The following is a 15,192-nucleotide window of genomic DNA, read 5'->3' as shown; positions in this document are numbered from 1 at the left end:
CATACTTCAAAGCTAAATGCAGTGGAGTTTCTAACATTGCTGCCTCGCTCCCAGATGAGCTAAATAATTTTTTTTACACTCGATTTGATGTTGCTAACACTGAGCTCCTGAGGAGACCGACAGCTGAGGAGACCGACAGCTGATGTGACCTGCACCTTAGTTATCTCTGAGGCTGAAGTACGCAGGTGTTTCCAACGAGTGGACATTCGCAAGGCTGCGGGACTGGACGGCATCCCAGGGCAGGTACTCAGGATGTGCACAGCACAACTGACAGGTGTGCTTACAGACATTTTTAATCCCTCCCTCTCCCAGTGCAGAGTGCCCTCTTGCTACCATTGTTCCACTACCTAAAAAGACCAAGGTAGCATGCATGAACAACTGCCATCCTGTCACATTCACCTCAATAATAAGCAGATGCTTTGAGAGGCTGGTCAAGGACTACATCTGCAGCATGATACCACCCACACTGGACCCCAACAATTCACCTACCGACACAACTGATACGGATGACACAATAGCCACAGCTCTACACACCATTCTTACACTTCTGGAAAAGAAAGATGCTTATGTGAGAATACTGTCCTTGGACTACAGTTCAGCATTCAACACCATAAATCCCTCCAGGCTCAACAAGAAGCTCAGAGACCTCAACCTTCACCCTGCCTTGTGTAGCTGGACCCTGGACTTCCTGTCAGATGACCGGTAGGTGTCAAAAGTAGGCTCCCTTACCTCTGCCCTTCTGACCCTTAACATAGGAGCACCCCTGGGCTGTGTACTAAGCCCTCTCCTTTACCCTCTGTACACCCACGACTGTGCCGCCACCCACAGCTCCAATCTACTAACTAAATTTGCTGACGACACTATACTGATTGGCCTAATCTCAAGTAATATTGAGGCAGCCTAGAGAAGTCATCACTCTGACACAGTGGTGTCAAGCAAGCAACCTCTCCCTCAATGTTACAAAAAAAAACAAAGGAGTTGGTTGTGGACCACAGGAGGAATGGTGGCAGGCTAACCCCTATTGTCATCAATGGATCTGGGGTTGAGAGGGTGAACAGCTTCAAGTTCCTCAGCATAGACATCACCAAGGATCTCACGCCTCTTTCACCTCAGGCAGCTGAAGAAGTTTGGTACGGACCCTCAAATCCTAAGAACTTTCTACAGGGGACCACTGAGAGCATCCTGACTGACTGCATCACTGCCCGATATGAAAACTGTACTTCCCTCAATCGCAGGACTCTGCAGAGAGTGGTGCAGACAGCCCAGCACATCTGTTGATGTGAACTTCACGCTATTCAGGACATTTACAAAGACAGGTATGCAAAAAGGACCCAAAGGATCATTGGAGACACAAGTCACCCCAACTACAAACTGTTCCAGCTGCTACCATCCAGGAAACAGTACCACAGCATAAAAGCCAGGACCAACATTCTCCGGGACAGCTTCTTCCACCAGGCCATCAGACTGATTAATTCATGCTGACACAACCGTACACCCTATCCTCACTATAGGGGTCTTCAGACTATGCGGATTCACAGTTATGCGAGGAACCTATTTCTACCAACGTTTCATTATATGCGTCCAAAACTCACAGTTATGCGAGGAGCACTGCCTTCCCGCCAATACAATTCAGGTGCGCACACCTCACAATATCACTCCCGCCAGTCTCGCACTGGTTTTGGCAAGATGTGGATGTGCGATCTTAAACTTTTGTTGGTTTTACCTATGGTGCAGTAATTTTGTGCTTGAAATATTTAACTATGCCTCCCAAGCGTCCAATGTCATGTCTTGGGCCGTCAGCCAAGCGGCAGAGAACCGCTTTAACACTTGAAAAAAAGTTGGAAATTATAAACAGCGCGGCATCAGCTGAAGGTAACACAGCTCTGGGACGCTACTGTCGGGAATAGAATCTTGCTTTTAAAGTTCTTTTGTTGCTTGACGATGCGCCAGCACATCCTAAACATTTGGACAGCATTCATCCTAACATAACAGTGCGTTTCCTACCGCCTAACACAGCATCGCTGATTCAACCACTCAACCGGTGTCATCCACATTCAAGGTGTACTTACTGACTGACTTACTGACTTGCTGATCTATGTATTTATTTATTTTTATGGCAAACTATCCCTCAGATGCTGCGAGCAAAAGACGATTTGGAAAATTCTGAGAGTTTACCAACGGTGAGAGAATGGTGGAAATCAGAACACTTGGCACAAATGGGGATGGACATGGACCCAGGTTTAGAACGGAGTCAGCATTTCAGTTGTTCCCTGCCGTCAACCCTTCTTCCCTACAAGCAAATTTATGATGAAAAACAAAATGCTGCCAAGCAAACAACCCTCACCACCTTATTCAAATCACTGTAATCTTCTGCTGCCGGCAGTTCTAAGAGTTCTGTGAGTCTTCCTTCACCCCTTGCTGTGCTTGATATGATCCTGACGACCACAACCATCCACCTTATCTGTGTAAAGCTGCCCAACACCACAACAACCACTCATTTCCCGGAGCGAACACACCTGTCACTGTTGGTGAGTACTGTACACCAAAGGATGTTAACTTTCTATGATTTATTACACTGAATATTACCTTAAATTGATACAATACAAATATTGTCTTGTAGTACTGCTTTTGTGTTGTATTGGTATGAAAATGTGAATAAATTACAAATAAAACATATTTAGGAAGCCCTCTGGAACACATCCCTATTTTCTCCATTTAAATAATTATTCACATTATGCGTCAACTTCAAGGAACGTATCCCCCGCATATAACGAGGATAGGGTGTATTTCTATGTTATACTGACTGTCCTATTGTAATACTATTTATTATAAATTACTATAAATTGCAAATTGCACATGTAAACGGAGACATAACGTAAAGATTTTTACCCCTCATGTATTTGAAAGATGTAAGTAATAAAGTCAATTCAATTCAATTGAAAGATCACACCAACTGGGCATACAACCAGCGTGCAAAACACAACAAATACAAAAAGAAAGAAACAGCAATAATAAATATCAAGAACATGAGATAAAGAGTCCTTGAAAGCGAGCCTATAGGTTGTGGGAACAGTTCAGTGATAGGGCAAGTGAAGCTGAGTGAAGTTATCCCCACTGGTTCAAGAGCCTGATGGTTGAAGGGTAGTAACTGTTCCTGAACCTGTTGGTGAGAGTACTGAGGCTCCCGTGTCTTTTTTCTCATGGCGGCAGTGAGAAGAGAGCATGATGGTGGATGCTGCTTCCGTATAGATGTGCTCACTGGTAGGGAGAGTTTTACTGGGCTGTACCCACTACATTATGTTGGATTTTCCGTTCAAGAACATCTGTGTTTCCATACCTGGCTGTGATACAGCCACTCAATATACTCTCCAGCACACATCTACAGAAGTTTGTCAAAATTTTAGATGTCATGCCAAATCTTCGTAAACTCCTAAGGAAGTAGAGGCACTGCCAAGCATTCTTCATAATTACACTTCAAAGTTCTAAGTAAATTTATTATCAAAGTACATATATGCAACCATGTACAACCCTGAGATTCATTTTCTTCCAGGCATACTCAATAAATCCATAATAGGATAATAACCATAATAGAATCCATGAAAGACCTCACCAACCTCGATGTTCAACCAGTGTGAAAAAGGCAACAAACTGCACAAATTCAAAATAATAACAATAAACAGTATGCATCAAGGTCATGAGATGAAGAGTCCCTGGAAGTGAATCCATAGGTTGTGGGAATACCGTGCCTATACAAAGAATTCACTCCCTGCTCTGGAAGTTTTCATTTTTTTTGTCTTATAACACTGAATCACAGTGGATTTAATTTGGCTTTTTTGACATTGATCAACAGAAAACGACTACTTTGTGTCAAAAGTGAAAGCAGATTTCTACAAAGTGATCTAATTACAAATATAAAACAAAAAAAAACTGATTGCATAAGTATTCGCCCCCCCCCCCCCCCTTTAATATGACACACCAAATCATCACTGGTGCAGCCAACTGGTTTCAGAAGTCACATAATTAGTTAAATGGAGATCACCTGTGTGCAGTCAAGGTGTTTCAATTGATTGTAGTAAAAATACATCTGTATCTGGAAGGCCTAACTTCTGGTGAGTCAGTATCCTGGCAAAAGCTACACCATGAAGACAAAAGAACACTCCAAGCAACTCCATGAAAAGGTTTTTGAAAAGCACAAGTCAGGAGATGGATACAAGAAAATTTCCAAGTCACTGAATATCCCTTGGAGTATAGTTGGAGTCAATCATCCCACTGATGGGTGAGTCCAGAACCAGAGGCCACAGTTTAAGAATGAGGGGTAGGCCATTTAGAACGGAGTTGAGGAAAAACTTTTTCACCCAGAGAGTGGTGGATATATGGAATGCTCTGCCCCAGAAGGCTGTGGAGGCCAAGTCTCTGGATGCTTTCAAAAAAGAGATGGATAGAGCTCTTAAAGATAGTGGAATCAAAGGTTATGGGGATAGGGCAGGAACTGGATACTGATAGTGGATGATCAGCCATGATCACAGTGAATGGCGGTGCTGGCTCGAAGGGCCGAATGGCCTACTCCTGCACCTATTGTCTACTGTCTATCATCTATTATCAAGAAATGGAATGAATGTGGCACAGCTGTAAATCTGCCTAGAGCAGCCCATCCTCAAAAACTGAGTGACCATGCAAGAAGGGGACTAGTGAGAGAGGCCACCAAGAGACCTATGACAACTCTGGAGAAGTTACAAGCTTCAGTGGCTGAGATGGAAGAGACTGTGCATACAACTACTGTTGCCCAGGTGCTTCACCAGTCACAGCCTTATGGGAGAGTGACAAAGAGAAAGCCACTGTTGGGAAAAAAAACTCAAATGAAATCTCAGTTAGAGTTTGCCAGAAGGCATGTGTGAGACTCTGAAGTCAGCTGTAAGGAGGCTCTAAGATCTGATGAAACAAAATTTTAGCTTTTTGGCCATCAGACTAAATGCTATGTTTGTCATAAATCGCACATCATCAAAAATACAGCATCCCTAATGTGTTGGTGGTGGTTGCATTGTGCTGTGGGGATGCTTCACTGCAGCAGCCCTGGAAGGCTGGTGAAGGTGCAGAGTAAAATGAATGCAATAAAATACAGGGAAATCCTGATGCAGTCTACAAGAGAACTGCCACTTCGAAGGAGATTTGTTTTCCAGCAAGACAATGACCCCAAGCATAAAGCCAAAGCTACACAACAATGGCTTAAAAACAACAAAGGTTTAATGTCTTGGAGAGGACAAGTCAGAGTCCAGACCACAATACAATTCAGAATTTGTGGCTGGACTTGACAAGGGCTATTCACTTATCATCCCCGTGCAATCTGACACAGCTTGAGCGGTTTTGTAAAGAAAAATGGGGAAAAATTGCAATGTGCAAAGCTTATAGAGATCTATCCATACAGACTCAAGGTTACATTTGCTACCAAAGGTGCATCAACTAAATACTAACTTTGGGGCGGGGGGGGTGCCGAGTTATTATGCAATCAATTATAGTGTTCTTAATAATTGTAATAAATTTAGACCAATTTGTAGAGATGTGTTTTCACTTCGACATGAAAGTCTCTTCTGTTAATCAGTGTCAAAAAAGCCAAATTAAATCTACTGTGATTCAATACAATAAAACATGAAAACTTCCAAGGAGGGGCAAATACTTTTCATAGGTACTGTATTTCAGTGATAGCAGAATGAAGTTATCCCCTTTGGTTCACGAACCCGTGTCTGAAGGCTAATAACTGTTCCTGAACCTAGTGGTGTAAGTGTCTTGGAGAGGACAAGTCAGAGTCCAGACCTCAACACAATTCAGAATTTGTGGCTGGACTTGACAAGGGCTATTCACTTATCATCCCCGTGCAATCTGACACAGCTTGAGCGGTTTTGTAAAGAAAAATGGGGAAAAATTGCCCCATTGGATGCTGCTTTCCTGCGACAACGCTGCATGTAGATGTACTCGTCGAAGAGCTTTATCCATGATGAACCAGCATGTATTCACTACCTTTTATAGGTTTTTACATTCAAGGGTATTGGTATTTCAATACCAGGCTGTGATGCAGCCAGCCAATATACTCTCCATCCCATGTCTACAGAAGTTTGTCAAGGTTTTAAATATCATGCCCAACCTCCATGGAAAAAGCTGCTTGTACTTACCCTATCTATAACCCTCATAAGTTTGTATACATCTATTATATCTCACCTTATTCTAAGCACCAGGAAAAAGTCACAGGTCAAAGTATATTATCAAAGTTTGTATACTATATACAACTTTAAGATTCGTCTTCTTGCAGGCAGCCACAAAAGAAACACAATAGAACCCAATAAAAAGCCCCAGACAACAAAGACCATCAAACACCCGTGTGAAAAAAGCACAAATTATGCAAACAATAAAAAAGTATACAAATAACACACAGAACATTAAACGCAGAGTCTCTTAGAGACCACATTCACAGAGCCAGTTCAGGACTGAGACAAGTGAAACCAGTGCTCTATGCTGGGAGGACATTACCCGTAGAGGACGAGGCCATATCCACTACCTTCGGTAGGATTTTCCATTTAAGGGCATTGGTGTTTTCAAACCAGGCTCTCTAGCACACATTTACATTGGTGCTACAAAGTTTGTGAACCCTGTAGAATTTTCTCTATTTCTGCAGAAATATTACCTAAAATATGATCAGATGTTCATGCAAGTCCTAAATCTAGATAAAGAGAACCCAATTAAATAAATAACACCAAAAAAATTATACTTGTTCATTTATTGAGAAAAATGATACAAATGTATTTAGATTAGATTCAACTTTATTGTCATTGTACCGAGTACAGATACAAAGCCAATAAAATGCAGTTAGCATCTGACCAGAAATGCAAAGAATAGTGTTATTTACAAAATAACTGCGAATAAGAAGTAAGTGCTACAGCACACAAATATAAAAGTACTGAGACAGTACAATATGGGTGCAATGCTGCTTAGCGCTGTGATGTGAGGTTCAGCAGGGTCACAGCCCCAGGGAAGAAGCTCTTCCTGTGCCTGCTGGTGGGGGAGCGGAAGCTCCTGTAGCGCCTACCAGATGAGAGGAGAGTAAAAAGTCCATGGTTGGGGTGAGATGCATCCTTGATAATGCTTTTCACCCTGCCCAGGCAGCTTTTACAGTAGGTGTTCTCCATGGTAGGCAACTGGGTGCCGATAATCCGCTGGGCAGTTTTCACCACACGCTGGAGTGCTTTGCGGTCCAATACGGGACAATTGCCATACCACACTGAAATGCAGTTGGTGTGTATGCTCTCAATGGTACAGTGGTAAAAGTCCGCAGGTATCCTGGGACAGAGGTGAGCTTTCTTGACACTCCGCAGGAAATAAAGGCGCTGTTGCGCCTTTTTGATCAGGCTGGAGGAGTTCAGGGACCTGGTGAAATCCTCAGAAATGTGGACACCAAGGAATCTGAAGCTTGATACACACTCCACTACAGCTCCGTTGATGTAGATGGAGACGTGAGTGTGGCTCCTAGCATGCCTGAAGTCTACAATGATCTCCTTGGTCTTCTGGGTGTTAAGGGCCAGGTTGTTGTCGGCACACCACGCGGCCAGGTGCTGGACCTCGTCCCTGTAGGCAGTCTCATCATCCCCTCTGATCAGGCCAACCACAGTGGTGTCATCTGCAAACTTGATTACGGAGTTAGAACCATCTACAGTAATAGAGTCATTGGTGAAAAGGGAGTACAAAAGAGGGCTCAGCACACAGCCTTGAGGCACACCGGTGTTCAGGGTGAAAGTGGAAGAGAAGAGGTTGTCTAACTTAACTGATTGGGGCCTGTTTGTCAGGAAGTCCAAGGTCCAATTGCAGAGGGATGAGCTGATACCAAGCTGGCAATGGGAAAAGTATGTGAACCTTTGGGGTAATGCCTTCTATAAAAGCTTTTTGGAGTCAGATGTTCCAATCAATGAGATGAGTTTTGAGGTGTGGGTTGGAGAAGTGTCCTGCCCTATCAAAAAGACGCGAAGGAAAAGCATTCCAGGATGTATATTGTATACATTTCTGACATTGAATTGCACCTTTGAACAAAGTCCGGTTACTGACAGAGGCTGCTCTTCAAGAAAAAAATCTGCTTATGTGCACCATGCCTCAATCAAAACAACTTTCAGAGGACCTTAGAAGAATTGCAGAGATGCATGAAGAGGGAAAAAGCAACAAAAGCATTTCTACCGATCTGAGTGTTCATCACTCCACAGTAAGAGAAATTGTCTACAAACGCAAGAATCTCAATACTGTTGCTACTCTCGCTAGGGGGGCATCCTGCAAAGATCACACCAACAGCACAACGTGCAATGCTGAAGGCGGCAAAAAAGAACCCAAGGATTACAGCAAAAGACCTGCAGAAATCTCTAGAAGTTGCTAAATTCATGTGTTCATGGAAGGACACCACAAAGGAAACCACTGTTTTCCAAAAAAAAACACACAAAACAAACAAATTGTTGCATGTCTCAAGTTTGCAAAAGACCACCTGGATGTTCTACAATGCTTTCTGGGACAATGACACAGAATTAACTTTTTGGCAGAAATGTACACTGCTGTGTTCAGAGGAAAAAAAGGGCACTGCACACCAACACCAAAACCTCATCCCAACTGTGAAGCTGAAAGACCTAAAGGTACACAATTCACTCGGACTAGAGGAACTGCACCCTAGAGTTCTGAAAGAGGTAGTGTTAGAGACTGTGGTGACATTAGAAATGATCTTTTAAAAATCATTGGAATTGCAAATGTTACTCCACTCTTTGAGAAAGCAGAAAGGCAGCAGAAAGGAAATCAACCAGTTAGCCTGACCTCAGTGGTTGGGAAGATGTGAGTCAATTGTTAAGGATGAGGTGATGGAGTACTTGGTGACACAGGACAAGATAGGACAAAGTCAGCATGGTTTCCCTCAGGGAAAATCCTGCCTGACGAACCTTTTGGAATTCTTGGAGGAGATTACAAGTAGAATAGATAAAGGGGATGCAGTGGATATTGTATATTTGGACTTCTAGAGGCCTCTGACAAGGTGCCACATATGAGGCTGTTTACCAAGTTAAGAGCAAGAGCAACAGCAAGGATGTGATGCTGAGGCTTTATAAAGCACTGGTGAGGCCTCACCTTGAGTATCATGAACAGTTTTGGGCCCCTCTTCTGAGAAAAGATGTGCTGGCATTGGAGAGGGTCCAGAGGAGATTCACAAGGATGATTCCAGGAATGAAAGGGTTATCAAAGAGGAAAATTTGATTGATCTGGGTCTGAGCAATGAGGAGGGATCTCATTGAAATCTTTCAAATGCTGAAAGGCCTAGACAGAGTAGATAGCAGGGGAATCTAGGACAAGATGGCACAGCCTCAGGATAGAGGGGTGCCCTTTCAAAACAGAGATGCAGAGAAATTTCTCTAGCCAAAGGGTGGTGAATTTATGGAATTTGCTGCCACATGGAGGCCAAGTCGTTGGGTATATTTAAGGCTGAGATTGTTAAGATTCTTGATTGGACATGGCATCAAAAGGTACAGGGAGAAGGCTGGGAACTGGGACTGAGGAGGAGATGGAAAAAAGGATCGGCCATGATTGAATGGCAGAGGAGACTCGATGGGCCAGATGGTCTAATTCTGCTCCTTGTCTTGTGGTCTTATGAAGCATGGTGGAAGAAGCATCGTGGTTTGGAGCTGCTTTGCTGCCTCAGGGCCTGAACAGCTTGCAATCATTAAGGGAACAATGAATTCAAAATTGTATCAAGATATTTTACAGGAGAATGTCAGGGCAGAAGTCCGTCACCTGAAGCCTAATAAAAGCTGGATAATGCAACAAGACAATGATCCGAAAGGCAAGAAGAAATCAACAACGGAATGCTTTAAAAGAAAATTTGTATTTTGGAATGGCCAAGTCAACGTGCTAACCTTAATCCTTTAGACATGTTGTAGAAGCACCTGAAGCAAGCAGTTCATGAAAGGAAGCCAACCAACATCCCAGAGATTTTTTTTTTGGCGTGTACATGCGTGCGTGTGCGTCTGCGCATGTGTGTCTGCGTGCTATGTTGGCAGGACAATGTCTTTTTCCTGCCTTTACAAGGCACGGAGCGAGAGCGAGAGACAGACACTGTGTGGTGCACCACTCCTCACACAGACATTTTGCAGTATTTTCCCCTTTATTTTACAAGGTCGAGTTGCAATCTCAACACTCAACCTGACACGGATGGAAAGCGTACTCGGGAGTGGACCCGACTGGGTTCGAACCCGGGAACCTCCATTCCAGAGTCCAGCGCTGATGTCATGGCGCCACCAGCTGGCCCCAACATCCCAGAGTTGAAGCAGTTTTGTAAGGAGTAATGGCCTAAAATTTCTACAAGCCAATGTGCAGACTGATCAAGTTACCAGAAACATTTGGTCAAAGTTATTGCTGTACAAGGAGGGGGTCACACAAGTTACTGAAAGCAAAGGTTGACATACTTTTTCCAACAAATACGTGTAATGTTGGATCATTTTTTCCCAATAAATATATGAACAATAATGTTTTTTTGGTTATTTATTTAATCAGGTTCTCTTTATGTAGTTTTAGAACTTACATGAAGATCTGATCACATTTTAGGACGTATTTATGCAGGAATAGAGAAAAATCTGAAGGGTTAGGGTTCATACACTTTCTAGCACCATTGTACAGAAGTTTGTCAGAATTTTAGAGTCATGCTGAATCTTCGCAAACTCCTAAGGAAGTGGAGGTTCTGCTGTCTTTCTTCATAATTACACTTGTATGCTGGATCCAGGACAGGTCCTCTGGAATGATAACACCCAACGAATTTAAAGTTGCTAACCCTCTCCACCTCTTATCCTCTGATGAGGACTGGTCCATTCACCTCTGGTTATCTCTTCCTGAAGTCAAAGAGCATCCCGATGTATGTACCTTTACTGTCCAGATGTTCCAGGGTTGAGTGAAGAGCCAATAAGATGGCAATTGCTGTGGACTTGTGGCTGAGCCCAAGGAATCCAAAGTCGCTGACCCTCTCCACCTGTTCCCCAACAAGGACCACCGCCTGGACCTCCCAGGACTTGCTGACATTGAGTGAGAGGTTGTTGTTGTGGCACCACTCAGCCAGATTTTTAATCTCTCCCTTACATGCTGATTCGTCACAACCTTTGATTCACCCACAGGTGTGGTATTGTCAGCAAACCTGAACATGGCATTGGAGGTTGGCCTAGCTACATCTATCCAATACCTGAATTCTTCATTTTCTCTTGCACCCACCCTTCTCCTCTTCTTGCTTCCTAGAGATCCGATCCGAACAGTGCTTTCAGTGCAGCTCCTGCACTTCCTCCAATCTAATGCATGACAGTCAATGTTAACAATGGGGTTTCACTCACAGTTAAGAAACCACATGGTCTCCCACAGCTACCCTGATTATGCTTCGTATGATAACTTTACAAGGTACCTGCGCTCAAGTCCACATAAATGATCCTGAGTTTTTCTATTGCTGCCATTTTAATTCTTTATCCCACTCTGACCTCAGTCTGTGGCTTCCTGCACTGTTGTTACATCAACGAACATTTCATCTTCCACCTGGACAAACTGCAACCTTCTGGACTCAATATTGGATTTTCTGACTTTAGGTAGCTCACTCTTTATCTCTTTCAGAATTGTCTGGTTCTGCCTGTCATCATTTTGGTTTGATGTTTCGTATCTGTTTGTTTATTCTGTCCCTTAACTTTGCCATTTACGACACACTGCACTGACAAAGCAGCTTAAAATGCCACCCCCAAATTAACCCTTTTGGTCTTACCCTATCAGAGAGAGATTCTCTTTGTACTTCCCACCCCTCCTTCACCCTCTCTGCCATGGAAAAATAACCTGTTTCTCTTTCCCATTTCTGAAGGATTCTGAACCTGAAGTGTTATTTCCTTCTCCTCCTACAGATGCTGCCTGCCCTGCTGAGTGTTTTCAGCATTTTCTGGTTTTATTTCTGTTTTTGCACCCAAAGAGTGAGATCTATCAGGACAACAGCAGGCAAGCTCTTTAGTCAGAGGATACTGAATCTGTAGAAATCACTGCCACAGACAAGGGTGGAAGCCAAGTCAATGGGTATATTTAAAACAGAGGTTGATAGGTTCTTGATTAGTCAGACTGTCAAAAGTTAGAGAGAAGACATGAGAATAGGGTTGAGAGGGATAACAAATCAGCCATGATAGAATGGCAGGGCAGACTCCATGGACCAAATAGCCCAATTCTGTTCCTGTGTCTTATGGTCTGAAACAGCTTTGCAAATTGGGTGAAACAGACAGTTGAGTGCAGTGAACAAGGTAGCTGCAATGTGCTGGAGGAGAATGGCCCACGGTTTATGATCAGTTTGCAGATTACTTCTACGAATCTAACATGCAGCTGTTCATTGTGGATAAGTACAGACACACAGCTGAACTTCTTCAGTATGCCCTGAAATCACGTCACTCATTTGCCCATTAACAAGCACAATTCGACATTTTAGTACTGAGGGAGTGACAGAGCTTCCATTTCACATAAAAGTTAAAATGAGGACCATCGGTCCTCACCGGTGATCACAGAAGATTCCCTGACATAGTCGGCAGACGTACAGCAACAAGGAAAACAAGGAAGTGTGTGACAAGAGACACAGTCAGGCAAGAGGCAAGATTTGGGGGGCAGATCTCTCACTATATAAAAAAAAAGTGTATGGCCTCTCATTTGTCTATAATGTCCCTGTTGTTTCACGTAGTCTGGACCACATGGGTTTCCTCCCACAGTACGTTAGTTGTTTAATTGTAAATTGTCCTGTGATTAGGCTAGAGTTAAATAGGTGGGTTGTTGGGCAGTGCAGCTTGTTGGGAAGAAGGGACTGTTCTATGTCGAATCTCAAATACATTTTGAACCCCCTTGGCATCTCATTATTCACAGCCTCCAAACCCAAAAATGTCCCTTTGCTGGTATTTTGCTCTCCATCCTTTAATCAACCTGAAGGGTCTTGGCTTAAAACATCGACTCTTTATTCCTCTGCATTGATGCTGGCTGACCTGCTGAGTTTCTCCAGCATTTTCTGTACATTTCTGTGGATTTCTAACATCTGCAGAATTCCGCAAATTCAATGTGCAATCCGTGCCAGTACACCACTCCCATTACCATTTGCTCTAATTTTGGTTAATAATCTCATGTGAAACCTTATAAATTTCCTAAAGCCCACCAACTCTCTCCTCTCGTTTCTCTTCCTAGCTCTAATCTTAAAAAAATTCAACAACAGCTTTCAAAAAAGATCAAAGTTGATACTGATTATTCTACTATTTTCAAATGGCTTATTACCACTTCCTTGGTAATACATTCCTATGGCTTTCCTATCCACTGAGTCAGGGTCACAGGTCTACAGCTCCCTATTTACTTTCTCCCTCCTTTCCAAAATGATTGGTTACATTTGCTATCTTCCAACCTGAGAAAACAATTCTGGATTTTATGGAATTCTACAAGGTGACAACCGGTGCATCCTCTGTGAAATCATGTGAGAATCAAACTGATAACAGAAAGCACAAAGAGGTCAAACAAGAAGCATTCTGGCTGCTAAAGGAAGGAGGAACTACAGAGGCCCCAGGCATAACCTTCCAAACATCTACAGATTCAGGAGAGGCATTCAAGCTGTGGAAAACAGGAATATTAAACCTTCATTCAAAAAGAAGGGATAGTGTGTTTTATCCCTGTACAACAGACGAGTTTAATCTTAGTGTTGAGAAAATTCTAGGAACAATCAGCTAGAAATATGGGTCGAGAAATTACAGATGGAGTTTAATCCAGACAGGAATGAGGAGTTGCACTTTGGGGGTCAAATACATATGGTGAGTATACAGTAAATGGCAGGATCGGTGTACAGAGAGATCTAGAGGCACAAATCCACACCTCCCTGAACATGACAACACAATTAGATAGGTGGTTGAAATGTTAAGCATATGAAAGCTGGGAAATCGTGATACCGTTAAATAAAACTTTATACAGTTAATATTATAGGCACTCTGATCACTGCATTACAGCAGGGGTCCCCAACCTTTTTTGCACTGCGGACCAGTTTAATATTGACAATATTCTTGCAGACCCGCCGACCCGGGGGGGGGGGGGGGGGGGTAGGGTTGCCAACGGACAAGAGTAGCAGTCAAAAACGTTGTTTACCCCGAGAAAGACTACAATGACCGTGAAGCCTTGCGCGGGCACCAGTGCGCATGCATGTACGTGCCCATTTTTTTCTACAAATCGTTTCTGGTGATTCTGTTCGGGGGTGTTAATCACGACCGGAATATAGGTGTTAAGTAGCTAATACACTCAATTTCATTTATAAAAAGGGTTTATCTAATGAATTTAATATTATTTTCCTCGCATGAATATAGTGATAAGTCAATTATCAGGGGAGGACAGGGGAGCTTGAAGTAAGTGTTGAACGAACTTCCAGTAGAAGTGGTAGAGGCAGGTTCGATATTATCATTTAAAGAAAAATTGGATAGGTATATGGACAGGAAAGGAATGGAGGGTTATGGGCTGAGTGCAGGTTGGTGGGACTAGGTGAGAGTAGCATTCAGCAAGGACTAGAAGGGCAGAGGTGGCCTGTTTCCATGCTGTAATTGTTATATGGTTATATAAGGCACTTGTAAGTCAATAGCATCGTAACATTTTAAATAATGTTTGGATACTAAACACACCGCATATTTTCCCCGTATGAACATATAAAATCATTGCAACACACCAATATCGCTGAATCAGTGGGAGCCTTGGGCTTATTTCCCTGCAACAAGACGGTCCTATCGAGGGGTGACGGAAGACAGCGATACTCGAAGGGCGTTCCTTACATCCAATCTATTCCGCAATTTCATTTTCGTTGCATTCATTGCAGAGATATGTTTGAAATGGAAGCAACGTTTTCAGTGCTTTTGTGGCTACCTCAGTATATTTAGCCTTGACTTTGATCTGGAATGCCGGCACAGATGTTATATCAAACATACTTTTCAGCCCACCGTCATTTGCAAGCTCGAGGAGTTGATCTTCTTCCCCCGTTGACATGGATGACGCATGGGTAATGACCTCGCGTGCATTCAAGCTCAACAGTGTACGTGACAAGGAATGAGGAAAGGTGCAGCTGACTCATATCGCCAGATCATATCGTTTCCTCGCGGGCCGGTCCGCGGCCCAGTGGTTGGGGACCGC

General features: G+C 43.2%; 1 protein-coding gene across 1 annotated transcript in view; it reads right to left on the bottom strand.

The window, feature by feature from the left end:
- Positions 1-15,192, bottom strand: part of chd6 (chromodomain helicase DNA binding protein 6) — a 363,558-nt gene that overhangs the window by 328,254 nt on the left and 20,112 nt on the right. The window lies entirely within an intron of this gene.

This window comes from Mobula birostris, chromosome 2 (genome assembly GCF_030028105.1).
Source record: "Mobula birostris isolate sMobBir1 chromosome 2, sMobBir1.hap1, whole genome shotgun sequence".
Lineage (NCBI taxonomy): Eukaryota > Metazoa > Chordata > Chondrichthyes > Myliobatiformes > Myliobatidae > Mobula > Mobula birostris.
The sequence above is the reverse complement of the archived record's forward strand: the minus strand, read 5'-3'. Positions and strand labels throughout refer to the sequence as shown.